Source organism: Theropithecus gelada, chromosome 20 (genome assembly GCF_003255815.1).
Source record: "Theropithecus gelada isolate Dixy chromosome 20, Tgel_1.0, whole genome shotgun sequence".
NCBI classification, from domain to species: Eukaryota; Metazoa; Chordata; class Mammalia; order Primates; family Cercopithecidae; genus Theropithecus; species Theropithecus gelada.
The window spans coordinates 63032115-63059761 of record NC_037688.1 but is presented as its reverse complement, the minus strand read 5'-3'; the positions used below and the strand labels follow the sequence as shown (position 1 = coordinate 63059761).

Sequence of the window (27647 nt, the reverse complement as noted above, 5' to 3'; positions counted from 1 at the left end):
TTTTCACACCAGCTTTTCCAGTGACTTTCCCTGTTTAAAACAAGAAGGCCATCTTGGATTTGTGCTGCACTTCACTCTAATAAAAATGGCATGCCTGCTGCACTCTTCATCTCCAGTTATAAGCTTACAGCTTGTTTTATTCCTTAGGATGGAGCCTCAGTAGAGCCCACTGAAAGTAAACCACTGATTAGCACTAATACCCTCCTTCCAGTCAGCATATGGATATCAGCCACCCTGGAGGTTTACCTGATTGTAGCTGATTAGTCCTCAAAACACCCAATTACCACATCAACTGCTCATTTTTCAATCACCTTCTCAGGAACTTGGGAGTCAGCAACTGACTGAAAATTAGTGAGCTGGAGATAAGGTTAGATTTTTGCATCTAAGTAAAAGGCAAGAAAGGAAATTGTGAAATGAGTCCAAAGACGACGAAGGAACACAATATACAGATGATAAATGACTGCATCCATATGTCTTAAAGGGCACCTGGATGACCACAAATGTAGAGATGTGGTTTCGGAAGCCAATGGCCTCTAAGCAGGCCTCAGGTTCACCACGTGGTAACCAATCAATCTCTTAATGCTTGCTAATTCTTAAAAAAAAAAAAAAACACCTAAATCCATTAAGACCACATTTATCAGCTTTTTCCCCATGATGGAGGCTGACTGCTAATGCATAGTAGACAGGAAGAGGCAGAGGGACAGAAAAGACCCATACAATAAAAGAATTCCTGCTTCCAACCACATCAGTCACCTGGTCAGAAAAGTGAGGTCACTAGGATCTCTTTCCTGCTGGCAAATCCAAAAGTATTACATAATTATCTTGTGAAGTTTAGAAAGTACAGAGAGGCATAAAGGAAAAAAAAAAGCCAATCACTAATTTCACCACCTACAGTTAATATTTTGGAGTATATCCTTTCAGTCTTGCTTCACCGCGAATCACAATCAAAAAGGCTAACCAGGCCAGGTGCGGTGGCTCACGCCTGCAATTCCAGCACTTTGGGAGGCCAAGGCGGGTGGATCACGAGGTCAGGAATTCAAGATTAGCCTGGCTAACATGGTGAAACCCCGTCTCTACTAAAAATACAAAAATTAGCTGGGCATGGTGGCACATGCCTATAATCCCAGCTACTCGGGAGCCTGAGGCAGGAGAACTGCTTGAACTAGGACCCAGGAGGCAGAGGTAGCAGTGAGGGAGATTGCGCCACTATACTCCAGCCTGGGCTATGGAGCAAGACTCTGACTCAAAAAAAAAAAAAAAAAAACCTAGTCAATCCACTGATTCTGGCTCCAGGGATTTTAAGAAAGTGTTTTTAGGCCGGGCGCGGTGGCTCAAGCCTGTAATCCCAGCACTTTGGGAGGCTGAGACGGGCGGATCACGAGGTCAGGAGATCGAGACCATCCTGGCTAACACGGTGAAACCCCGTCTCTACTAAAAAAAATACAAAAAACTAGCCGGGCGATGTGGCGGGCGCCTGTAGTCCCAGCTACTCGGGAGGGTGAGGCAGGAGAATGGTGTGAACCCGGGAGGCGGAGCTTGCAGTGAGCTGAGATCCGGCCACTGCACTCCAGCCTGGGCGACAGAGCGAGACTCTGTCTCAAAAAATAAAAAAATTAAAAAAATAAATAAATAAAAAAAGAAAGTGTTTTTAAATGACGGGGGAATGGGGAGAAAACCAGCGTAATCCTAAGGACATCTTTCACTTACATCTAAATTTCCTCAATTTATTCTTTCAAAAGAAGATCAACTTCCCCCTCACACTCCCTCCAAGGAAAAGAAGATGACAAAGATGATGACCATCTTAAGGTCTAATGAGTAACAGTCCCCTTATCAAAGGTTTAACATCAGGGGTAAAAGGGTCTGGCCCATGGATTGAGTGATTCACATTCCCAGGGAGCAAGGGGCTCATTCAAAAGAGAAATGTGGAATGCCTGGAAATGGTCAATGGGCTGGATTTAGTGTGAAGACTAACATGGGCTTTCAAGCCACAGACTGGGTCAAAGAACAGATTTGTAGCAGACGTGTCTGTCTTCCAGCATCCAGGCTCTTCATCAGGTGATTACCCAATTTTCACCAGCAGATCCTTTTCCCTCACTCATCCATATGGCTGAGGGGGGTTCATAAAGAACTATGGGACTCAGGCCCACCAAGGCCTAACATGACCCTGGCTTTAATGACTGGATCCAGGATATGCCCATGACAAGCCAGGCGGAGAGAATCTCAACACTGAAAATACAGGAGGCTGGAGATGCTACCAGAAAGAGCCACCAGTGAAAATAAGAATGCCTATTCAAGGGTCACTGTGAGGATTAAATGGTCCCTGTTTATCACATGGGGCTCAGCTCAAATGCACGTAGAACCCAAAAATGAAATCACCAAGTGGAAAGCAGCACCGAGAGACAAAGAGAAACTGAATTTTGAAGGCATTATTTACACCCTGAATCCAACTGTTCCTAGAGTCAAGATCAAAGCCTGAACTTCACAGGTATGAGCCAACGAACTCTCCTTTGCATACATCAGATGTCGGGTTTTTCTATCACAACTGAAAGAGTCCCTACCAAGATAGAGCTATGTCACTCAGATCTCTTCTATTCAGAGAGCAAAGAGAGAGAAGATCTAATAGCTAGATGTTCCGATTCAGATCTAACTGACTAGGCCACAATTTCTAGTCGAATATATCATAGGACCCTTAGCTGAACAACAGGACCAATGATCCCAAGTTCACGAAAGCTGTCAAATTCCGTTATAACTACGTGGACCAGTAGGATGCTATTTAAAAGATGGTATGACTAACTGGCTAAAAGAATCTTTCCAACTGAAAGTTTTACACCATTAGACCTCCTTCAAGTAGATTACGCCACAGAGTACTTCAGGAGCTTTATTCTTTTGTGTACATATTTGCTGTCATCATCTTGTTCCCAAGGAGGAACCCCATCCCTGCATTCAGACTCCACGTGAAAGGCTGTAAAGCAAAAGCTCTCAGAAGTCTTTCTCTGTACAATAACATGATCACCCTTCCAGCTGAAACAGGTATTTGATCTAAACCATATCCCATGAAACTGAAAGCCCAAATCTAACCTGAACTTGGCTGCCCTCTCGGTTTCAATTCCTATCACTCAGACAATTTCTCTTTGATTTTACGAAGTGAAGAGCCTGTTTAGAAAGTGTTTAAGTTTCGAAGACTGACAGGAAATGCTCATGTTTGCACATCTTTATTGAAATACGTTCTCTGCAGGTTGAAACTTGAGGCCCCAAGGTTTAGGCTTTGATTTTTTTTTTTTTTTAACAGTTACTTATTTTCACAAATGCTCATGTGGCATGAGTCCCCAGAGTACATTAACATGTGTGAAGATAAGCAGATAATTAAAAATAGAGCTCTATACCTGTTGGAAGGCATTGTGGTACTGCAAGCTTTGCAAAGTAAGACATCTGATGATTCCTGCTCAGTTCCTGCCCACTTCCCACCCACATGACCTGCCAAAATTGCTGCCACCTAATGGCCATCACAATTCTGTCTATTAAAATCCTGCCCTAGCAGCTAGGCCCTATTTTAAGAAAGAACATGAAAAAATTATAAAGTAGAGCAGCAGCACCGTAAGTTCTTTCAGTCATCAATAAGTTTGAAAATTCAAAGACAACTATGGCCCCAGAATAAACTGCGTGCGCTCATGCACGCCCGTGCGTGCCCACACACACATACACATACACAAATATTGCAACCAACAATAGGGGGTCCATGAAATGACATGCAACTTTTCTGAATTGCATTCAGTGTCTTGACTGTTCTGCAACCAACATTCAATTCTCTCACTCAAACACCAGTTGCACAGATATTGCAGCTCCTTCAGCTGCTTCAGTATAGTCACGTGCCTTCCAGGAGGGACAGTACATGCACTGGATACAAAATGACTAAGTTTGTGCAGCCCAGCTCTACCAACTCTCTAGCACACACTTAACCATCTTCCATCTCAGTTTTCTCAGTTGAAAATGGGAACTAAAACAAATCACTGTGAACTAAATGACTATATGCAGAAGAATAAAACTAGATCCCCTGACTATATGCAGAAGAATAAAACTAGATCCCCTCTCTCTCACTATATACAAAAATCACATCAAAGTGGATTGAAGACTTAAATGTAAGACAAGAAACTATGAAACTACTAAAAGAAAACACTGGGGAAATGATCCGGGACACTGGTCTGGGCAAAGATTTTTTGTGTAAGACCTTAAAAGCACAGGCAACCAAAGCAAAAACAGACAAATGGGGTTACATCAAGCTAAAAAGCTTCTACACAGCAAAGGAAACAATCGACAATGTGAAGAGACAATCTACAGAATGGAAAAAACAAATCTGCGAACTATCCATCTGACAAGGGATTAACAGCCAGAATATATAAGGAACTCAAACAACTTAATAGCAAAATAATAATAATAATCTGATTTTTTTTTTTTTTGAGACAGAGTCTCAATTTGTCGCCCAGGCTGGAGTGCAGTGGCATGATCTCAGCTCACTGTAACTGCCACCTCCCAGGTTCAAGTGATTCTCTTGCCTCAGCCTCCCGAGTAGCTGGGATTACAGGCGCATGCCACCAGGCCCAGCTCATTTTTGTATTTTCAGTAGAGACCGTATTTTACCATGCTGGCCAGGCTGGTCTCAAACTCCTAACCTCAGGTGATCCACCCACCTCAGCCTCCCAAAGTGCTGGGATTACAGGCGTGAGCCACTGTGCCAGACCCTCATCTGATTTTTAAATGGGCAAAAGATCTGAATAGATGTTTCTCAAAAGGAGACATGAAAATAGCCAGCAGGTATATGAAAAAATGCTCAACATCACTAATCATCAGAGAAATGTAAATCAAAACCACAATGAGATATGATCTCACCCCAGTTAAAATGGTTATTTAAAAAAAAAAAAAATAGAATAATGAATGGCAAGGATGTGGAAAAATGGGAACGCTCGTGTACTGTTGGTGGAAATGTTAATGAGTATAGCCACTATGGAAAAAAGTATAAAGAGCCCTCAAAAAACTGAAAATAGAACTACCGTATGACCCAGCAATTGCACTACTAGGTATATGTGCAAAGGAAAGAAAATCAATATACTGGAGAGATCTGCCCTCCCATGTTTATTGCAGACTTATTCACTATAGCCAAAATATGAAATCCACCTGAGTGCCCATCCATGGATGAATGGATAAAGCAAATGTGGTACATACACACAATGGAATATTATTCAGTGACAAAATAGAATGAAACCCTGTCATATGCAACAACATGTATGGAACTGGAGGTCATTATGTTAAGTGAAATAAGCCAAGCACAGAAAGACAAATAGCACATGTTCTCACTCATGTGTGAGCTAAAAAAGTGGATCTCAGGAAGAGAGAGATGGTTATCTTCTCTAGGTGGTTACCAGAGGCAGGGAAGGGGAGGGGAGGGGGAGATAAAAAGAAGTGGGTTAGTGGGCACAAACAGAAGACCTAGTGTTGGAAAAATCAGTACAGTGACTCCAGTCAACAATAATCTAATGTACATTTCAAAATAGGTAGAAGAGTATAATTTAAATGATCCTGGCATAAAGAAAAGATAAATATTTAAAGTGATATAATATCCCAATTACCCTGATTTGATTTTTACACATAATATGAATGTATCAAATTATCACATGTACCAAAACTACATACATTATTTATCAATTAACAAAAAAATGAGACTGAGTTCTGCGATGAAAAAAAAAAGAAAAAAGGTCACTGTGAAGAATAAATGGCTGCTTCATATGAGATGGATCTCAGTTCATGTGCTGATATGTGTTCCATGTTCAACCAATCCAAATGCCACTTCCCTGTAATTCAGCACAACACTGTTTTACTTCTTCATGGCACATATAACTCTGTGAAATTCTAATCTGCTGACTTACTTATTGCCTGCTCCCTCTAACAGCAGTCGTTTTATCTGTCTTATTCACCACTTTACCCTGTGCACCTAGGCTATGTGGCACACATTAATAAGTATCTGTAGAAGGAATAATAGTCACTGATACTGAGCACGTGCTCTGTACAAGGCTTTATTGCTTTAAATGTATGAACTCGTGATTGAATAAATGCTGAATCTGAGATGTTCAGCACTTTCTCACAATTAGTACTCAATAAATGGTAGCTATTTAAACCAATTCAAATTATATGATGATGTTAACAAACATTCAACAGGAAAGCGTAAAGGGAGTTGAGTCCTAAGGATGCAGAACTCAATTTCAGTTCTCAAGAGCTGATTTTTTCATTTTAGAGACAGGATCTGGCTCTGTTGCCTACCCAGAGTACGGTGGTGCAATCATAGCTCACTGTTAACTTCAAAACTTCTGGGCTTAAACAATCCTCCCACCTCAGTGTCCCAAAGCAGCTAGGACTACAGGCATATGGCACCACACCCAGCTACTTTTTTCATTTTTATTTTTGTACAGACAGGGTCTTGCTATGTTGCCCAGGATGGTCTCGAACTCCTAGACTCAAGCAATCCTTCCACCTTAGTCTCCCAAAGCGCTGGGTTTATGGGTGTGAGGACTGTGCCCAGCCCTGATTCTTAAGGTCTATCTTTTCTTGGACTCTCTCACTCAAAGCACTCTCTACCTTCAGAGAGGAAAGAGAGGAGACAATTATTACTCCAATTATTCCTTACCTTATGAGTTTCTCAGATAATGTGATACAAACACAGCTTCTCAGCCAGCAGTACACGGTCCCATCTCTCCTCACTTCACAAGCTAATTTTCACCTCAAATACAGCAAAAGCTAGAATATGAAGCTGACATAGGGAGATGTTCAACCTGTCATGTCTCTTTTTGACCTGTACCTCAGGACCTTAGAAAAAATTCACATTAATGGAAATCACTTCTGCCTTTCTTTTCAGCCAGGGTGTTATGTCCAAGGGTTTACTGAAGCCACAGCCATGCACTGCACTCTAGGAAGACCAAGGGGCTCACCAATTGGGAACACTCCAGTGAAAAGCCTCAGGCTGCTGGTCTGAAATGCATCCTCCCCCACCTCGACAAATAAAGGCATCATACTTAAGGTGTCTAGAGATGCAGGAGCAACAGCCAGCAGATTTTTTGAACACTGCATACTGCTTGCTTTAAATAGGAATTCGACTGCTTAAAACACAAGGACTCATGGCCAGTGTTACACCTCTTGAGATGTTATACCACCATTCGCTTGATGACAGAGTGACTTTTAACTTGGAGGGCTGAAGCACATACCTTGTCAAAGAGGGTAAGAGACACAGACAGTAAAGGTCCTCCATCTCTTTAGAACCACCAGAGACAATGAACTTTGTTTCACATGACGGCGAGAAAGGCCAACAACTAAAGTCCTCAACGGGCCCCCAAAGCCAGAGGTACTTGCTGAGAAAGCAAAGGGCAGATTCCACCTCCGCCCGCTGGCAGGCCTACACATTCTGCTTAACCATGTGAAACAGCCAGCTCTTACTCTGCCCACCCCCAGGCCCAGTTATGATATTTGGGGTACAGAGAGAATAGCAACACCGGTGACTTTTCTAGGAAGCTGTTTTATAAAAACAGAGCTTCCAATTTTAGGCTTAAAAGTGAAAAGAAAAATAGCCAGAATTAGAAGTCTGTTTTAACACAATATATTGAAAATTACAAGTTTAAACACTGGTAGCTGCAGACCGGGTATCACACTACCACATGACTTCTCAGTGAGTCATAAAAAATCGTACAGGCTGGTTTAACAGTGATCGTCCACCAGTGACAGAATTAAGAAGTTCGCTTGTGTCAAATGATGGAAAACCAAACTGACACCCCTCTTGTGTTTGCTTCAGCAGTGACAAGACTGACACAAATGAATTACAGCAGCAATCTACAAGACAGAAACATTGATAAACCTTTTTTGAGGCTGGTCAAAGAGGAAATGTTTGAAACCCTGAATATGACTCATTCTTCAGAAGTGAGTTTAACAGGAGAAAAAAAAATCTCTAAACTATTAATAAGTCACCGAAATATTTCTGGATTTCTAACATCCAATCTTGATTAGCATACCTTTTTGTCAAAGCAAAAGCCAAATGCAGGCATTTAACAAGTTACTACCTTTTCAGTTAGGAGAATCACTCTGGTGGAACTAGATGAGAACAAAAATTAATCTTCAGGCCTAGATGGATACTGTCATGATAATAAGATAATAAAGACCAACCCAAAGGACTTTTGGGTATCATAAATTATATAACAAATCTACTTCTGCCAGCCAGCCAGGATTAACTCCTATTCACCCAGGTTACAACTCGGTATTGCCAATGGGCTTATTGAAGTGGAAGTCTCATTATCCACCACTGCTCAGCAAAAGGCACAGTCATCTTTCTCATTGCAAATCAGTTTGCTGACACCAACTACTCACTGTAAGAGAAATCAACCTAATAATCTTAAAAACAACTTTGACATTCGTTTCTTTCAGGCCAAAAACATATTTTAAGAATCAGAAAAGAAAATGTTTTATAATTTCTTTCTCCCAGTAAGTCCTTCTCACTGAATTTTTTAAGTGCCTAAGATGATATTTTATTATAATATACTTTATTATGCCTATTGTGCATCCAAGGCTTAAATGCATTATACATTATTTATTCCCCTGGGACAAAAACATTCATGGCTCCCAAGCAAAGAGTCAAATATAAAAAGTACATAGAAGAGAAAGGCTGTTGTTATTCTAGTGACAGCATCTTAGACTGCAAGCTCCAAGAAGACAGGGAATGTGTATGATGACACAAAAAGGGTCAACGTGGCATAATGCAAAGGCTCACACCTCCAGTCCCAGGACTTTGGGAACCAAGGCAGGAGGATTGCTTGAGCGCAGTAGTTCGAGACCAGCTTGGGCAACGTAGGGAGACCCAGTCTCTACAAAAACACACAGTTTTTATTAGCCAGCCTTGGTGGTACATGTCTGTGGTCCCAGCTACTTGGGAGACTGAGTTAGAAGGAACCCTTGGGCCCAGGGGGCTGAGACTGTAGTGAGAAGTGATCATGCCACTATACTCTAGCCTGGATGACAGAGTGAAGACCCTGTCTCAAAAAAAAAAAAAAAAAGAAAAGAAAAAAAAAAGAAAGAACAGAAAATGGCTAACTGGCACCTAAGAGATACTTTCTAAAGAATCAAATGAAAAATAAGCACCTACTATGCCCCTAGTGTACTGCACAAATCTACCTAAATGAAGAGTACTACCACTTTTACATAACAATGTCCATAAATAGTTTCCCAAGGTTTACTAGGCATCATTCTCAAAACATTTTTACATATATCAACTAATAAAACAATCCAACACTCCAATAATACCCTAGGAGGTAGTAAGCAGTAGAGCCAAAATTCAAACTCTTAAATTAAGGATAATGCTTTTCAACACTATTTTTTTTTAGGCCTGAATGTTTAAATCGCATCCTTCAAAACAGCATACTCTGATAGAGTGGTTTTCTGTTTGCTTTGGTGTGCTAAGTCTTTGAGTCACTGAGAAATGAGAGTTTGGACTACACAAGTAGTTTCAAACTTTAACGGCAATCTTCAGTGAGAAATATATTTTATATCCTTACCCAATGCACACATATAAATCCATGTATAACTCAAAGAAAAGTTCCATGAATATTTAACCTTCTAAATATTTACCCAAGCCCGGGCAACACAGCGACACTCTGTCTCTACAAAAAATTTTTAAAAATTAAGCGTGTGTGGTGATGCACACCTCTAGTCCCAGCTACTCACGGGGCTGACAGAGAGAATTGCTTGAGCCCAGGACTTTGAGGTTACAGTGAGCGATGAGTGTGCCACTGCACTCCAGCCTGGGTGACAGAGCAAGACCCTGTCTCAAAAATAAATAAACAATCTACTCAATATTTACCCTTACTTCTATGATGCACTGATTTGTACTATTTCTTTTTTTTTTTTTCCATTTTAATTGTTGGTTATAACCCACCAATGAGATATGACCCATAGCTTGGAAATCTCAACCAAGTTTGATGAAGGTTCCCTCCAATACCTTTATTGTACCTGACACAACGTTAGGCATTTTACAGTCATGATAGCATTTACTCTCCACAGCTGCTCTCAGAGGTTCCTATGCTATCCCTATTTTATAGTTGAGGAAATAAGCTCAGAACTAAAGCAGCTTACACAAGTCCCTACCCCTGTGACAGAGACAGAGGAAACTCACCAAACATTTCGTCTGCTCCCCTAATTTCCAAGCATCCTTTTTTTTTTTTTTTTTTTTTTTTTTGAGACGGAGTCTCGCTCTGTAGCCCAGGCTGGAGTGCAGTGGCCGGATCTCAGCTCACTGCAAGCTCCGCCTCCCGGGTTTACGCCATTCTCCTGCCTCAGCCTCCCGAGTAGCTGGGACTACAAGCGCCCGCCACTGCGCCCGGCTAGTTTTTTTTTGTATTTTTTAGTAGAGACGGGGTTTCACCATGTTAGCCAGGATGGTCTCGATCTCCTGACCTCGTGATCCGCCCGTCTCGGCCTCCCAAAGTGCTGGGATTACAGGCTTGAGCCACCGCGCCCGGCCCCAAGCATCCTTTCAGTTAGGTGGGGAAATGTGTTTACATTTTTTTTTTTTTTGAGACGGAATCTCACTCTGTCACGTGTGCTGGAATGCAGTGGTGCAATCTCGGCTCAGCAACCTCCGCCTCCTGGGTTCAAGCGATTCTCCTGCCTCAGCCTCCCAAGTAGACAGGATTACAGGCGCATGCTAGCACGCTCAGCTAATTTTTGTATTTTTGGTAGAGATGGGGTTTTGCCATGTTGGTCAGGCTGGTCTCGAACTCCTGACCTTGTGATCCGCTCACCTCGGCCTCCCAAAGTACTGGGATTACAGGCGTGAGCCACCATGCCCGGCCTAGTCTTATGCGCACTGTTACCACTGCTCAGAATCCCTCCCCATTCCTTTCTCTAGTCTTGCTCTTTCATGCCTTGTGCTGGGATTTTACTTTCCACAGGACTCCTTCCTGACTGAGAGCCTCTCTGCCCCTCAGCACCTTCGTTTATAACACTGCATTTTTTTTTTTTTTTTTTGAGATGGAGTTTCACTTTTGTTGCCCAGGCTGGAGTGCAATGGCGCAATCTCGGCTCACCGAAACCTCCGCGTCCTGGGTTCAAGCAATTCTCTTGCCTCAGCCTCCCGAGTAGCTGGGATTGTAGGTATGTGCCACCACAATCTGCTTTTCTTTTCTTTTTTTTTTTTTTTTTAGTATAGATGGGTTTTCTCCATGTTGGTCAGGCTGGTCTCGAACTCCTGACCTCAGGTGATCCGCCCACCTCAGCCTCCCAAAGTGCTGGGATTATAGGCGTGAGCCACCGCACTCAGCCAGCACTGCTATTTTTATAGCACTGGTTTTACAACATTTTCTAATTGTTGCTATCTAATGTTCTAACCAGAGGATGAGGTCCTTAAGAGCAAGATCTACAATAGGCACTAAAAATTACTGGAACAAGTAGCTGGCAACATATAAACACATTTCTTCTTCCTGAAATACGATGTATCCAATCCTAGAGTCAGTCTTTCAGAAAAATTCAGAATACATACGGTTCACTTTGAATACAACCATGAAAGCATTACATTTTGAACGCCAAAATTTTTTAGCTTACAAAACTGGTTTTTAGTTTCAGAAGTACCCTATGAATGATCCACATTCTGTCTGAGAACACCAGTCTTTTGCTCATAGATTTCTAACTTGAAAATTACAGTCTGGCTCTTCTTAGCGAGAAAATATCTTGTACAGGTTGAGTGTCCCTTACCCCAAATGCTTGGGACCAGAAGTGTTCTGGATTCTGAACTTCAGATTTTAGAACATTAACATTGGACTTACCAGTAGAGCATCCCTAATACAAAAATCTGAAATCTGAAATTCTTCAATGAACATTTCCTTTGGGCCTCATGTCAGGAATCAAAAGTTCTGAATTTTAGAGCATTTCAGATTTTAGAGTTTCAGTAACTTCAGTACGTTAAAAGTGTGTTTTTAAAAGTTTTGTTCTGTTAAACTGCTATCATAATTGAAAATTCTTTTGCTTAAGCAGGTTGCATCAGAAGTATTAAATACTGGAGATCTTTAGAACTTTCTGTTGAGTGAATCAATTGAAGTACTGTATGCAAATAATAAATATGCAAATCAGACAGGGGAGGAGCTTAGGCCAAACTGCTCAGAGGGAAGGAAAAACAGGTTTCCTTCCAAATGGGGAAAAGGCAACTGGAAAGATTTTTACCTGTTGCATAACTTTTTATTATCTCTTTCTGCTAGGCCAATCAACGGTTGAGAGCTGTAAACTTGGAAAAGCAAATGCTCGGATAAATTAAGCAATTCCAGCTCTTTGACTAGAAAAGTTTTAAAGTCAGAGTTAAAGATTAAGTCTTCAATTAAACATTTTTATTTTTTTACTTCAAGTTACCATGAATGTTCAAGTTTCTACCATCCTAAAAGGGCTTTATTTTAGGAGTGAAAAGATTCTGGATAAACTAAAAGGTTATTCTACCATGAGAAGACCTCTGCCACAATGTTGTACATCTTTCCTTCTGACTCTGTTATATGTTAAGTTTTTAAATGTGTGGTCTCAAATGCTCATACTTCTTATGGAGATTATACGACCATGGAGATAATTATTTGTATGACTGGGAAAGAACAGTCTTCTTTCATGTGGCTCTCATCTTTAAAAGCCCAACTGCTCAGCTACCCACAAAAGATGTTACTTAACCAAGACAAACTGATCCAATGGCAATTTCCCAAGAAGAGAAGAAAACAAACAGCCCCACTCTAGCTTTGCAAAACCTGGTCTGCAGACCAAGGGCGAATGTCACAACTCGGCCCCTCCCCTTTCAGAATATATCCAGACTCATCAGCCATTGCCTACATATAATGACTAACTTCAGCACCACAGGAAATGGGATGTTCTAGAAACCTGACATCTACAAGTAGGTGGTCTTGTAATTTTATATCCAAGGAGTTCTTAGTTTGAACTCAAGATCTGCTCAAAGGATGCTTGCTGCGCGTGTCGTCAATTAGATCTTAGTGGGAAGGCAGACTTGTAATCCTGCAAAACACAGCCTTCAGTAAAAAGCTTTTTCCCCCTTGTCAATGGCACATCTCTAGAGACAAGACAGAATGACAAAATCAAAATTTACAAAGTATGAGGAATTGAAGCACAGATCCCATCTCAGTTGGGAAACATCTGAGAGTTTCTCATTATGAAGTCATGTAGAAACCTTGTATTAAATAAATGAAGTAAGTTCGAGGTTGCAGTGAATCATGATTAGGCTATTGCACTCAGCCTGGGCAAGAGAGTGAGACCCGATCTCAAAATAAATAAATAAAACAAAGTAGGAGAATAATCTTGGGCTATATCACTGCCATTGCGCTTTTTTTTTTTTTTTTTTTGAGACAGAGTCTCACTCTGTCACCAGGCTAGAGTGCAATGGCATGATCTCAGCTCTCTGCAACCTCTGCCTCCTGGGTTCAAGCGAATCAATTCTCCTGTCTCAGCCCCCTGAGTAGCTGGGACTATGGGCACCCGCCACCATGCCCGGTTAATTTTTATGTTTTTAGTGAAGACGTGGTTTCACAATGTTGGCCAGGATGGCCTCCATCTCTTGACCTCATGATTCCGCCTGCCTCAGCCTCCCAAAAGTGCTGGGATTACCGGCGTGAACCACTGCACCCGGCATTTTGCTCTATTTTAACCTAATCTTCACTAGTAACACTTGACACAGGGAGCTATCACACTTGGAACCATCTTTACAGCAATTTTTTAAAACTAAAATTTGAAACACTAAATAACTTATTACAAGGAGTTATACCAGATCCATGGCCCTTTACAGGGTGTTAATTCAACAAGATCACTTGCAAACACAGACCAACACCCAACTGTAGATAATGAAGGATGACAGTGTTAAGATACAGAGAAAATGTCTAGGGACTACAGGTAATTAAGGCTTAAAAAAAAAAAAAAAAACCATAAACTACATCTGAAAGCAGCTTTCTCGGCTTCTATTGCTTAACAGAGATTTCCGTTTTATTCTGGGTTTTACTAAAAAAGCAAGTGCCTCCCACAGTAGTCTGTATCATTTCTACATTTCTATCGTTTTCCTTCTGAAGACCCCACTATGTTGAATTATGAGCAATATGACAAAGTGAAATGAGATTTTAAGTACTGCCTGCCTCAATGTTTAATGTCATTTTAGGGCACATGTCCCACTGTCACAAGGAAGAAGTAATGTACAGGTCAGCTCTTGAGATGGGACAGAGCCTTGAATCCATGCACTGGCTTGGGTTCAAGAAGCGATTAGGGTTTTTCTCCCACAAGAAAAGAACAAGTCAGACCCTAACTTTACTTTACTTCTAACCGTGGAACGTCCCAACAGCAAACAATGAGGAACCGTGGAGCAATCCAGGTAGCCAGGAAACTGCTAAAGGTGAAAGAGGAAACAATATTATTAATTTTTCCACTGGGAAAAAAAAAAAGGCCACCAACACTAATGTCTATGATATTTTACATTCTACAAAATCTACTTGTGGGTATTTTTGCCATGAATGCAAAAAAGAAATTTGTCAATTTGCTTGAGATAGTCAAGTCTTTATTTTTTTGCCTGAGACTTCTGAAGGCAAGTCGTTAAGTCCTGAAATCTGGACCTGCTCAGCTGTGGCCATCACCACAAAGACTTCATTAAATAAGGTGTGGCACTGCACTAGAGTTACTGAGTCCTGAAACCTACAAACTTCAGCCATTCGTATCCCATCTTTACCATCCCATCTACTGTTTACCTAATATTTGTCTTAAAAGCCTTTTTAAAATATATATCTACTGTTAAATAAAAATGATAGAAGGCCATGGTTCTGGACCAAGCTCCTGCACTAGGCTCCAAGAGACCAGACTAAAAATCAAACTGGAGTCATTCATGCCCAAACTAAGTTTGTTATCTGACCTTCCCAGAAACCAAGAAAAAGAGATAACATCCAACTTCCCAAACTCCATGTTTAAATCTTAATTGGCATGATAATGAAGTTCCCTAACCCTTACACACACACACAAAAGTTTGAAGTAATCTAATGCTAACTATTCAGTTATTTCTCTATTGTTCTGTCTCCCTGTCCTGCCTTACAAGAAAAGCAGCTTTGCAAAGACTGATACACTCTTTGTTCTTTGCTTCTGCTTTCTTCAGCCCTTCTGTCTATAAAGCCAACTCCTGCTTAGCTCATCTAAACACTTATTCTATATTATGGAATGAAACATTGCCCAATTCTAGAATTGCAATACAGCCAGTTGAGATCTGGAAACTAAACTGGTTGCAGTTTTGTCTTTGACATGACTTTAGTATCATCCTAAGCACTACTGTCCATGAATTCATAGGTGTGATATGATAGTTACGTTTTCATTCATACACATTAAAAAACAGAACTAGGCCAGGCGCGGTGGCTCATGCTGTAATCCTAGCACTTTGAGAGGAGGGTGGATCGCCTGAGGTCAGGAGTTCAAGACTAGCGTGGCCAACATGGTGAAACCGTCTCTATTAAAAATACAAAAATGAGCCGGGCGTGGTGGCAGGCGCCTGTAATCCCAGCTACTCGGGAGGCTGAGGAAGGAGAATTGCTTGAACCCAGGAGGCGGAGGTTGTAGTGAGCCAAGATCGCGCCACTGCACTCCAGCCTGGGAGATAAAGCAAGACTCCATCTCAAAAAATAAGTAAATACAATAAAAAACAGAACTAGTAAACGAACAGTATTCATCATGTACCACCAAAAATCATCTTACGCACCATCAGCAGTAAAAAAAACACGTGACTATTCATTTCAGCAACACATAAATTACAAGTGTAACCAAAGCCACACCTTGAGAAAGAGTGATTTAGTCCTAAATCCTTTATGTTTTAGTTAAAGAAATAGACTGAGAGGGGATGTGATCTGCCCAAGGAAAAACAGCAATGGTGGCAGAGTCTAGACTGGAACTAAGGACTTAGTCCAGTGGTAGTCCCACTACAGTAGACTCTCTTGGTTGTTGAGCCACAGGAAGAATTAGAGACCCGGACTCACAGGAGTTCACCAACAAGTAAACTCTGAGCAGTCAGGAAGCCCTTTTGCATGTGGATCTGGGCTTTTCACTTTATCTGAGACTCTGTCAAACATTATCTAGACTGGCTGAAATAAATCTATTTCTTTTCCCAGAGTCTAATGTGGTTTTGCCCAACTAGCTGAACCTCAAAGCATACAGTCAAAGACAAAAATGTCTCCTGGATCAGTTTCCAATTCTTGATCCAAGTATTGACAAATGCTCCTTCTAACAACCCCACAATATCACCCCTTACCCCAAAATCTTTCTTCAGTTTAATCTCTCCCACTCTAGGTTCCCACGCCACCCCTAATCCTGCTCGAAGCAGCCCTGAGAAACATCGCCCATTATCTCTCCATATCACCCCCAAAAAGTTTCGCCACCCCAACACTTCACCATTATTTTGTTTTATTTTCCTTATTAATATAAGAAGATAGGAATGTCAGGCCTCTGAGCCCAAGCTAAGCCATCATGTCACCAGTAAAGTGCACGTATACATCCCGATGGCCTGAAGCAACTGAAGATCCACAGAAGTGAAAATAGCCTTAACTAATGACATTCCACCATTGTGATTTGTTTCTGCCCCAGCCTAACTGATCAATGTTCTTTATAATCTCCCCCACCCTTAAGAAGTGTCTTTGTAATTCTCCCCACCCTTGAGAATGTACTTTGTGAGATCCACCCCTTGCCCCCAAAACATTGCTCTTAACTCCACCACCTATCCCAAAATCTGTAAGAACTCATGATAATCCCACCACCTTTGCTGACTCCTTTTTCGGACTCAGTCCGCCTGCACTCAGGTGAAATAAACAGCCATGTTGCTCACACAAAGTCTGTTTGGTGATCTCTTCACATGGACACATGAAACAAGTATCCTAGCCCCTGTCCCTACTGCTGGACTCATACAGGCTCTCTAGGGTTTCAGGAGGAAGATTTTCCATCTCTGGGTTTTAGGCCAGCTTTGGAAGCACGCTGGAAGTTTCCATTACAGAGTCACTAGTGTATTTCCCAGATACCCAGAGGACAGGTTTTATTTTCAAATGATAGATAACTTGTACTGTGTGCCTAGCAATCTTTTATACACTGTCCCATAAACTGACTATAAGAGGAGGTAAAATGATACACATGATTCTTGACTCCGTGGGAGTCAGCTGCCATTCCAGGTGGGCATAGCAATGGATGCCATACAGCCAATGATAGCTAAAGTTATTAAATGTTTGTTTTTATGCCCAGCACTGTGCCATGTCCTTCGAATGCACTATCTAATTGAATCCTCACAACTATTTACTGTGATTACCCTCACTCCATACATGAGGAAGCTGAGGCTTAGAGAGAGAAGTGGCTCATCCAAGGTCAAGTGGCAAGTTGGTGATAAAGTTCAGACTCAAACCCAGACTGACTCCAGAGCCTATGCTCCCTTAACCAATGCACTATGTACATCTATTTTTTGTTTGTTTGTTTTGAGACAGGGTCTCACTTTGTCACCCCGAATGGAGTGCAGTGACACAATCACAGCTCACTACAGCCTCAGCTTTCCAGGCTAGGGTGATTTTCCTCAGTCTCCCAAATAGCTGAGACCCCAGGTGGGCACCACCATGCCTAGCTAACTTTTGTATTTTCTGTAGAGACAGGGTTTCACCATGTTGCCCAGGCTGGTCTTGAACTGGTGGGCTTAAGTGATCCTCCTTGGCTAGGCCTCTCAAAGTGCTAGGACTACAGGCATGAGCCACCATGCCTGGCCCACTATGTATATCTCAACCTTTTAAAAAGTCATATTAAAAAGTAACATGGGCCGGGCACGGTGGCTCACGCCGGTAATCCCAGCACTTTGGGAGGCTGAGGCAGGTGGATCACTTGAGGTCAGGAGTTCGAGACCAGCCTGGCCAACACAATGAAACCCCATTTCTTCTAAAATAGCCAGGGCCAGGCACAGTGGCTCACATCTGTAATCCCAGCACTTTGGGAGGCCGTGGTGGGCAGATCGCTTTAGGTCAGGAGTTCAAGACCAGTTCGGTCAATATAGTGACACCCCATCTCTACTAAAAACACAAAAATTAGCCGGGCATGGTGGCACATGCCTGTAATCCCAGCTGCTTGGGAAGCTGAGGCAGAGCTGCTTGAGCCCAGGAAGCGAAGGCTGCAGTGAGCTGAGATCACACCACTGCACACTCCAGCCTAGGTGACAAAGCGAGACTCCGTCTCAAAAAAAAAAAAAAAATTAGCCAGGCGTGGTGTAATTACGTGCTGTAATCCCAACTACTTGGGAAGCTGAGGTGGGAGAATCGCTTTAACCTGGGAGGGAGAGGTTGCAGTGAGCCAAGATTACGCCACTGCACTCCAGGCTGGGCGACAGAGTGAAAAAATAATAATAATAATAAAGGTAACATGAAATCTGTATTATAAAGTAAGCTTGTTTCTTGAGTGAGACCCTGTCTCAAAAAAAAAAAAGTAACATGAAATCTGTATTATAAAGTAAGCTTGTTTCTTGTATTAGGGAAGAATAGAGCTAATGCACCTCTGAAGTTCAAGAACACTGAATATTCTGGGAATGCCATTTCATACTGATTGAAGGAGGAATTTGCTGCTTATAATCTAAAGCTAATCAATTTGCAGTATCTGGTGTGTCAAGAAATGCCAATTGTTAATTATCATTTAAATCAACTTTAGGTACCCTTATTCCATTACTACTTACACGATACAAAACTGGAGTACTAATGGAGTATAAGAAAAATATATTTGGTCTTTGTCCCTGGTTCCTGCCAGAGCTCCTAAAACCCTTGGAATTTTCTGACTGTCTTTTGTTATTCATGAAGAGCCCTCTGGACCACATGCCAGAGTTTATGCTAACAAGGTGATTTCACATGGGCCCTTATAGTTTCCAGTGAAGGGCTAGCCGAGCCAGAAAGACCAAGCACATGATTAGACTTCAAAGCCCTACTTTCTGAGCTCTGGGGAGGGGAGGGCTAGCTAGAGACAGAGTTCAACCACCAATGGTCAACGACCATGCCTATGTAATGAATCCTCAATCAGAACTCCAAAACAATGAGGCTGGGAGAGCTTCCGGATTGGTAAATGCATTTATGAGCCAGGAGTGGCACACCAGAAGGGGCATGGAAGCTCTGCACCCCGCAACTCATACCTTGCCCTATGTGTCTCTTCCATTCAGCTGTTCCTGAGTTATAAATAAGTCCTTTATAACAAAACTGTAATCCTAAATATCATGCTTTCCTGAGTTCTGTGACTCATGCTAGCAAATTATCAAACCTGGGACGGGAAATCATGGGAACCTCCAAATTTACAGTCTGCTGGGCAGAAGTTCAGGTAACGTAGAAATATCAAATACCTGCAGCTGGCGTCTGAAGTGGGGCAATTTTGAGAGAATGAGTAAGGTAATATGTGGGATGTGAGGGTCTAGGGGCCCACACCTGTAATCCCAGCACTTTGAGAGGCCAAGGCAAGAGGATCACTTGAGGCAGGAATTTGAGACCAGCCTGGGCAACAAGCAAGACCCCATCTCCACACAAAAAAATTTTTTTTAACTAGCCAGCCATGGTGGCGTGTGCCTCTGGTCCTAGCTACTTGGGAGGCTGAGGTGGGGAGATCACTTGAGGCCTGGAGTTTGAAATAACAGTGAGCTACAACAGTACCACTGCACTCCAGCCTGGGCGACAGGACGAGACCCTGTTTCTCAAAACAAAAAATGAAATAAACAGGTGGGGTCTGTGCTAACTACACACAGTAACAGAACTGAACTACTGGGACACTCAATTGCTGCCCAAGAACTGCTGGAATGATATAATTAATAACCTCATTAAGAGGTTCACACTAAAACTAACCATTCTGATGCTCAGAAGCCACATCCCTGCTTGATCTATTCATTAAATCCACACCTGTCACCAATTCAGAGCACTGCTTGCAGGCTGGCACTAGTAGGAAATCAGGTCCTATGGACAGATCACAGTACCTGGTTGAATTTTTTTTTTTTTTTTAAAGGAGAAAGACCAAACTAAATTGGCCTGCCAAAGAGAATGTGGATGTTGTAGAAATGTGAAGTAAAAAATGATTTTTTTTCTTTTTTTTTTTTGAGATGGAGTCACTCTATCGCCCAGGCTGAACTGCTGTGGCACGATCTCAGCTCACTGCAATCTCTTGCCACCCGGCTTCAAGCAATTCTCCTGCCTCAGCCTCCTGAATAGCTAGGATTAGAGGCGCCTGCCACCAAGCCCGGCTAATTTTTGTATTTTTAGTAGAGACGGGGTTTCACCATCTTGGCCAGGCTGGTCTTGAACTCCTGACCTCGTGATCCACCCACCTCGGCCTCCCAAAGTGCTGGGATTACTGGCGTGAGCTACCACACCCGGCCGATTTTCTTTAATTAGTAGTTTTTTCACATTACAGTTCCCATAAGAGAATCATTAATTACCTCAGTAATTGACATGTAACTGTTCTGTCTGGATAGCAAACATTGTTAAATGTCAAGAGCCACCACCCAGGGTTCTCTAACCCCACACTCTAACGGATACAAACAATTACAATCCCTCCTTTACCAACTTTTGATTTGTCAGAATAAAGCCCTAAGAGACAGGGATCTCGGGGAGCGGGGAATTGGCCAGCAGTCCGTAAAGATGATCGGTCTCCAAGATGGGAAGTTAAGTTGTCAGAGAGGAGTACGTGTAGGGTAGCTGGCCTTCAAGGGGGCACAGTGGTGATGATGGTGGTATTGTGGGCTGGGTGTGGAGTGAGGAGAAATGCCCATCAGTAGTCTAGCTGGGAACAGGGATAACTCCGGATTATGGCTGATTAGTCCATCTTGGAGACCAATTTGGCCAAAGCAGCTATTGTGTCCCTGTACTCATCCCTCTTAGGCAGAAATATCCTTTCCAGTTGGGGAAGAGAGGACTTGTGGTCAGAGACCTGCCAGCTCCAGAGGACCCTGTCCCCTTCTTGTGAATGGTGTTCCCTGGAGTTGGGCAATTTTGTGGGCCTGCTCCTTCCCTACCCTCTGTCCACAGTAAGTACACTGTTAGTATTTTCCACCCTCTCCCAGCTAGACCACTGATGGGCATTTCTCCCCAGTCCACAATACCACCAACCACTGTGCCCTCTCATAAGGCCAGCTACCCTACACAAGCTCGTCTCCGACAACTGAACCTCCCATCTTAATTCTCTGGAAGTCTTTCGGCTTTTCTCTTTCATAAAAAGTTAGGAAACTCTCAAGCAGAATGCTCCTCACCATGGGCATGAGATACACCAATTGTTTTGAGTAAACGACTGAACAAGTGACTATATCAAAAAACAACTACATTTCTAAGAGAAAAAGAACCTGACAACATTCTCAAAAGTAGACACAGAGCATTCACTCTATCACTCCTCACTTTCTAATTCCACTTACTGAGAAGGAAGAAAATATCACAACTGGGAAAAACACCTCCTCAAAGGGCCGGAGACTTCAGTGTGCCCCTGGATGCCGGCTTGTAGGACCCACACTGCTAGAGTCCCGGCACCCTCACTGTAATGGTATTATTCACCTCCCCCTCCTGTTTAAAGAGCACTTACTAGGCAAGTCATTAAGTAGACACAAAGCAACTATTTAACTGAAAGCCAATTTGCTTTACAGATATTTTTTAAAAATAAGGAATGCATGTCCATGTTGGTTATTTCCACAGAGCTGTTCAAAAGCTGTTCTGTCCATGGATCCACCTGGATTTTCCTCTTCAGATTCCAGGGCAGGTCACAGGAAACTGAAGTCTGGTTCAGCACTTTGCACAGGTGTTTGAGAGCAGGCCCACTTGCTTATCTGAAAAACTTACAGTGCACTGGCCATTTTGGGGTTTGGTTTGGGGGAAAAAAGAAAACTTACAGGGATAATGTCTCAACTCCTATTTGAATGTAATATGGTCACTTTCAGAACTATTCTGAAGAAAAAAAGCCAACTCTATTAAGTATCCACAACCACTACTAAAACTAAGGAGACTCCCACCCCATTACCCATTAATAACTTCGCTTCACATATGCTTCACTATAAGGAGTCTTCTCTGAAAGATGAAGAGTTTGTGACAAAATGTTTGAGTACAGAACCCAAGAATACAGAGTCCAAACACCAAGGATTCAATTAAACTCAACTTTATCGGGTGCCTACACCGACTTGTTTGAGAGATACAGTGCAACAGAGAGAACAAGAATTATTGCAGAGAAGGCCTGCTTCTAGCCCTGCTGCTGCCTAGAGCTTGCTCTGTGACTTTAAGCATTTACTCATCTTTTTTTTTTTCTTTAAATGAGACAGGGTCTCACTCTGTCACCAAGGCTAGAGTGCAATAGTGCAATCTCAGCTCACCGCAGCCAGACCTTTCTGGCTCAAGCAATCCTTCTGCCTCAGCCTCCCGAGCAGCTGACACTACAGGTGCACACCACCATGCCCAGCTCCTCTTTCTTATTTCTTGTAAAATGGGGTCTCACTGTGTTGCCCAGACTGGTCTCAAACTCCTGGGCTCAAGAGATTCTCCCGTTTCAGCCTACCAAAGTACTGGGATTACAGGCATGCAGTGCACTACCACGCCCGGCCTACTCATTTTTCTTGATTTCTGTTTTCCCACTAAAAATCACCACTTTTCAACCTGTTTTCAGCCTCAGAACATTTTATTCAACTAGAATCTTATAGGGTAGCCCAACATAACAGAATATTACAGTTACTTTTCACAAACTGAAGTAGTAACATGAAACAGAAGGAAAACAGCAAAACCCCCTCATCCCTGCCACAAGCACACTTCAACGATGGCTGGAGAGGGCTCCTTCAAGCCCAGCTTGAAATAAACACCAGATATGCTAAGATTCTGCAAGGGTTTGACTTTTTCCTACTTTTCCTAAACTTCAGGAAGAGGAATTAACAAAATTCAATGTAGTAAAGCTATGACTTGAGACTCGTTCAGAATCAAAATTAAAGGACACACACTAATCCACTTTAAGCAAACACTGCATAGAGTTCAAACTCATCATGAATGATAGACAGCTAAAAGCTATCACCCAACTCTGCTGCTTGTGTGGAAACAATCTGCTACTAAAATAAAGGGGCAGGCCAGGTGTGGTGGCTCATGCCTATAATCCCAGCACTTTGGGAGGCCGAGGCAGGCAGATTACTTGAGGTGAGGAGTTCAAGACCAGCCTGGGCAACACAGCAAAATCCCATCTCTATTAAAAATACAATAAATTAGTGGTGCGTGGTGGCGCAGGCCTGTAGTCCCAGCTACTCAGGAGGGCTGAGAGAGGAGGATCGCTTGAGCCCGGGAGGTCGAGGCTGCCGTGAGCCTTGATCGTGCCACTGCATTCCAGCCTGGGCCACAGAGAGACCCTGTCTCAAAAAATAAATGAATACATAATAAATAAAAAAGGGGCAGGTTTTTACAACACTTTCTCTTGGACCAACAGGCAGAAAGAGGGGCAGTGGCTCCGAGATGCTAAGCAGTCTCAAAAATGAAGAGTCCCGGCCGGGCGCGGTGGCTCAAGCCTGTAATCCCAGCACTTTGGGAGGCCGAGACGGGCGGATCACGAGGTCAGGAGATCGAGACCATCCTGGCTAACACAGTGAAACCCTGTCTCTACTAAAAAAAAAAAAAATACAAAAAAACTAGCCGGGCGAGGTGGCGGGCGCCTGTAGTCCCAGCTACTCAGGAGGCTGAGGCAGGGGAATGGCGTGAACCTGGGAGGCGGAGCTTGCAGTGAGCTGAGATCCGGCCACTGCACTCCAGCCTGGGCGACAGAGCGAGACTCCGTCTCCAAAAAAAAAAAAAAAAAAAAATGAAGAGTCCCACACTACACACTGCTGCTATCCGAGATCCTTAGTCATTCATCAGACCTGGTGTGAATCTGCAGGCCCAAGTGACAATTATTTCTAGTCACCAGGTCTTGCGGTTGAGCCCTCCAGCAGAGCAGGGCACAAAAGCATCAGGGATGATGCTTCCCAACACTATGCAATCCAAGCTTCTGTGTGGCAATTCAACAACATAGTATTGTTCAAAGGACACTCTTGAACAAGGTCAAGCCCTCAGGAAGGTAAGAGGAGTCATCGACATGTCTGCCTCTGCATGCAACCAGGCTGGTATCCAGGCACTGGGCACAGGTGACTTATTTTGCCACAAGAGCTAATCACTACCTCAAGACTGATTGACTAAGATTCCCTATTCTAATGTATGGTATTTAAAGAAGGTCTCATTTGCATACATCCTAAAGAGAATGATTTCCCTATCTGCCATTCTCTTCTTTCAACATATCACAACTTCAAAGAATAAGAGTTTGAGCCACTTCCAACCTTTTCTCTCATTTTCAGTGCAATTGGCCATCTGTATTAACAAGTTCTACATCGGCAGATTCGACCAACCATGGGTCAAAAATATTTGGAAAAAATACATAACAACACCACAATAATAAAAAATAATATGAATTTTAAAAAATACAGTACAGCAACTATTTACATACCACTTACATTGTATTTGGCTGTTGTTTTTGAGATGGAGTCTTGCTCTGTCACCTAGGCTGGGGGGCAGCAGCTCCATCATGGCTCACTACAGCCTCCACTTCCTGGGTTCAAGCACTTCTCCTGCCTTAGTCACCCCAGTAGCTAGGACTACAGGCACGCACCACCATGCCTGGCTAAGTTTCTTAAATTTTTTGTAGAGACAGGGCCTGACAACGTTGCGTAGGCTGGACTTGAACTCCTGGTCTCCAAGCAATCCTCCCACATAATGAAAAAAAAAGGGGGCAGGTATTTGTAGTAGCCTCCTAACGTGCTGGGATTACAGGAATGAGCCATCACACCCAACCTGTATTAGGTATAATAAGTAATCTGGAAATGCCTCCTAAGTAGCTGGGACTACAGATGGGCATCACCGCCACTCCCTGCACCTTCCCATATACTACCCACTTTATATAAGAGTCTTGATCATTTGAGAATTTTGGTATCCAAGGGGTCCAAAACCAATCCCCCAGGATACCAAGGGGATGTAAATATGTTCAGCTCTAGTTTATAATTATTCACTAATTAAACGGTCAAGTTCTGTGGTAATCTCTTCCCGCCACCCAAAAGAATAGGATTCACCATCATCTAGAAAAATGGACATAAGAACTAGTAAAACTAGATTTGAACTGAAAGACACTAATTCAATTAAGCCGAGTCCATTGTGCAAAGAGCTTCAGAACAGTCTCAACATTTAGGGAGAACCGATTCTGGTTCACTGATATCAACATCTATAAACAGACACAAAGAGATAATTTTACGTTATCAAGACCCGGGAAAACAGGAGTTACCACGTCATTACCATTGTTTCACTCTAAGTTACCACTTCTTCACCTCAAAACAACCGGCAGATAGTGCACAATTAAATCTTACTACAGCACACAGAGATAGTCCCAGACTACTTCAAGTACTTACACAACCATTCTGTTTTTCACTTCCAGTATTTATTCAATAAATTACATGAGATATTCAATACTTCATTATAAAATAGGCTTGTTAGATGCATTTGCCCAACTGCAGGTTAATGTGCTTGGCATGTTTAAGGTAGGCTAGGCTATGATGTTCGGCAGGTGAGGTATATTAAATGCGTTTTTTACTTACAATATTTTCAACTTACGATAGGGTTATCAAAGGTAACCCCACTGTAATTCAAAGAGCATCAGTATACCAAAACAGCAGCAAAATCAGATCACCTTTAAGTCGTGTAATGCAATGTAAAACCACTTACCCACAACTCCAATAGCAAGTGGCATCAACTGGCTCTCTAGGCTGCCCACCTTTCAGAAGAGTTTGTCGAAAAGCCTGCAAAGTGTAAGAAACAAATCTACTGGTACCCTAAATTAAAAGGCCAGCTCAGCTCTGAAAATCCAATTTACTTAAATTTTCGGATTCTTTCCCCAAACACAGTTAGTAGCCAATGTAGGAGTCAATGGCTTCTCCTTGTGTTCAAGTCCCCTCCTACCCACCCGCCCCCTTTCAAAAATTAGAAAAGAGCCACCAGTCTCCAAACTGGCTGATGAAACTTCAGCCTACAGGATATTTTCATACTTCAGTTACAATAAACCATTGAAATGAAAATGAAGTGGAGAGAGCTTAGTAACCCAAGGGATAGAGCATTTTATACCCAGCAACAGCATATAAATTAAGTCCAAAATCTTTAACCTGGGCCAAAGCCAAATAATTAAGTTAATAAATCTCACTACCAATTCTCTATTCCTTTGAGATACTCTAGTATGAAGAGTAGAAGTTGTTTGCCTGTTCCTAGCTGTTTACTTTAGTCATTTGCTTGCTAACTAAAAGACATTCTGTTTGCAGTCAAATCAGAATTAGTAATTCAGTACCAGGATCTACCTCGTCCCCTTCACTCCCCCCAGAACTGCCCAGAAAGCTCTGTTCAAGTTTTCGATAATCCTTCTACAGGTGCCACTAGAATACTGGAACCTAAAACAGGTGACAAGTCCTCAAATTCTGATTCGTTTTCCCCAAACACTAAAAGGTTTTATTTAGCATTTCTAATACTGAGTTTACTACAAATAGCCCAAGCAACATTTAAGTCTCTCAACCGCCTGGCTCAAAGAGCCAATTCACTCAAAGAACACACTAGTCACTGTTGTGGGGTTCAAAAGTAGAAAAAAGCATATTCTGTTTCGGCCCAGTGTGACATGGCTCAAGAGGGCCAAATCAAGAAGTCTTGATTGGGCCTCTCAAGTGGACAATCTGGTCAAGGTGAGGCTGAAAAGCAGCACACCATTAGAGATGAATGCCCCCAGCAGAAGGCAAAAGTAGGTTACATCCCTTGATTACATGCCAGCCCAAAGATGCTGACACAGTGGAATTGAGCCCCACAATGGTCATTTATCTAATGTAATCCACTGAGTGAACTTTTAGCACCAACCTACACCTCAGCTGAGTATTATTAGTCATCAGAAGGCCAAGACAAGAGTGCAACTATTGCAACATAAACTGCCTCCCTACAAAAGACAACTTGAAACTTAGATCCTGATGGTCATCTTGGTAGATGGACAAGGGTATATTATTAACACTTGCCCAATCCTTAAATTCAGGCAGAGCTGGAAACAAAGGAGGATTCGTATACTAGAACACATTCAGAGAACTTATTATGCAGTTTTAAATAGTAGCATATAAGACAAAATAAGGAAAGAGGTGGGCCCTCAATTGAACATCCTGCTGAAAATCTGAACACTCAGCTTGAGATTTATTTGCCAGAAAAGACCCAGGTGACCACTGCCTCTTCCTCTCCCACTCAGCAGAGTGACTTTATTATGACAGTCCAACAGTACCTGCAAAAACAGTAAGTGATAAGACCCTAGTTAAGGCAATAGAATTAATCAACAAGCAGCATCATTTTCTACTTCCTACTCCTTCTGGCTTTTAATTTGTTTGCCTACCTATTCTGAGCCCCACATCCACCTCTCTCACCTTATCGCCAACTCTCCCCTGTGGTCACTAAGCTCTGGCTATTACTCACCCAACCCATCCTCTTTCCACTACCTCCCACCTACCCTGACCCTTTCTTCCCGTTCCCTGGAACTTGATAAACGCATTCCAGCCA

The 27647-nt window shown here is 42.5% G+C and overlaps 1 protein-coding gene across 3 annotated transcripts in view; it reads right to left on the bottom strand.

The window, feature by feature from the left end:
• Positions 1-27647, bottom strand: part of DCUN1D3 (defective in cullin neddylation 1 domain containing 3) — a 46614-nt gene that overhangs the window by 16759 nt on the left and 2208 nt on the right. Inside the window, exon 2 of one of the 3 annotated variants that reach the window (XM_025369847.1) lies at positions 25803-25876. The exons of 1 other annotated variant lie outside the window; for it this stretch is intronic. The gene's annotated coding sequence lies outside the window, so the exon portion shown is untranslated. Of the gene's footprint in view, positions 1-10081; positions 10100-25802; positions 25877-27647 lie in introns of those variants that run through there. One more of the 3 variants, XM_025369849.1, reaches the window with a different exon arrangement.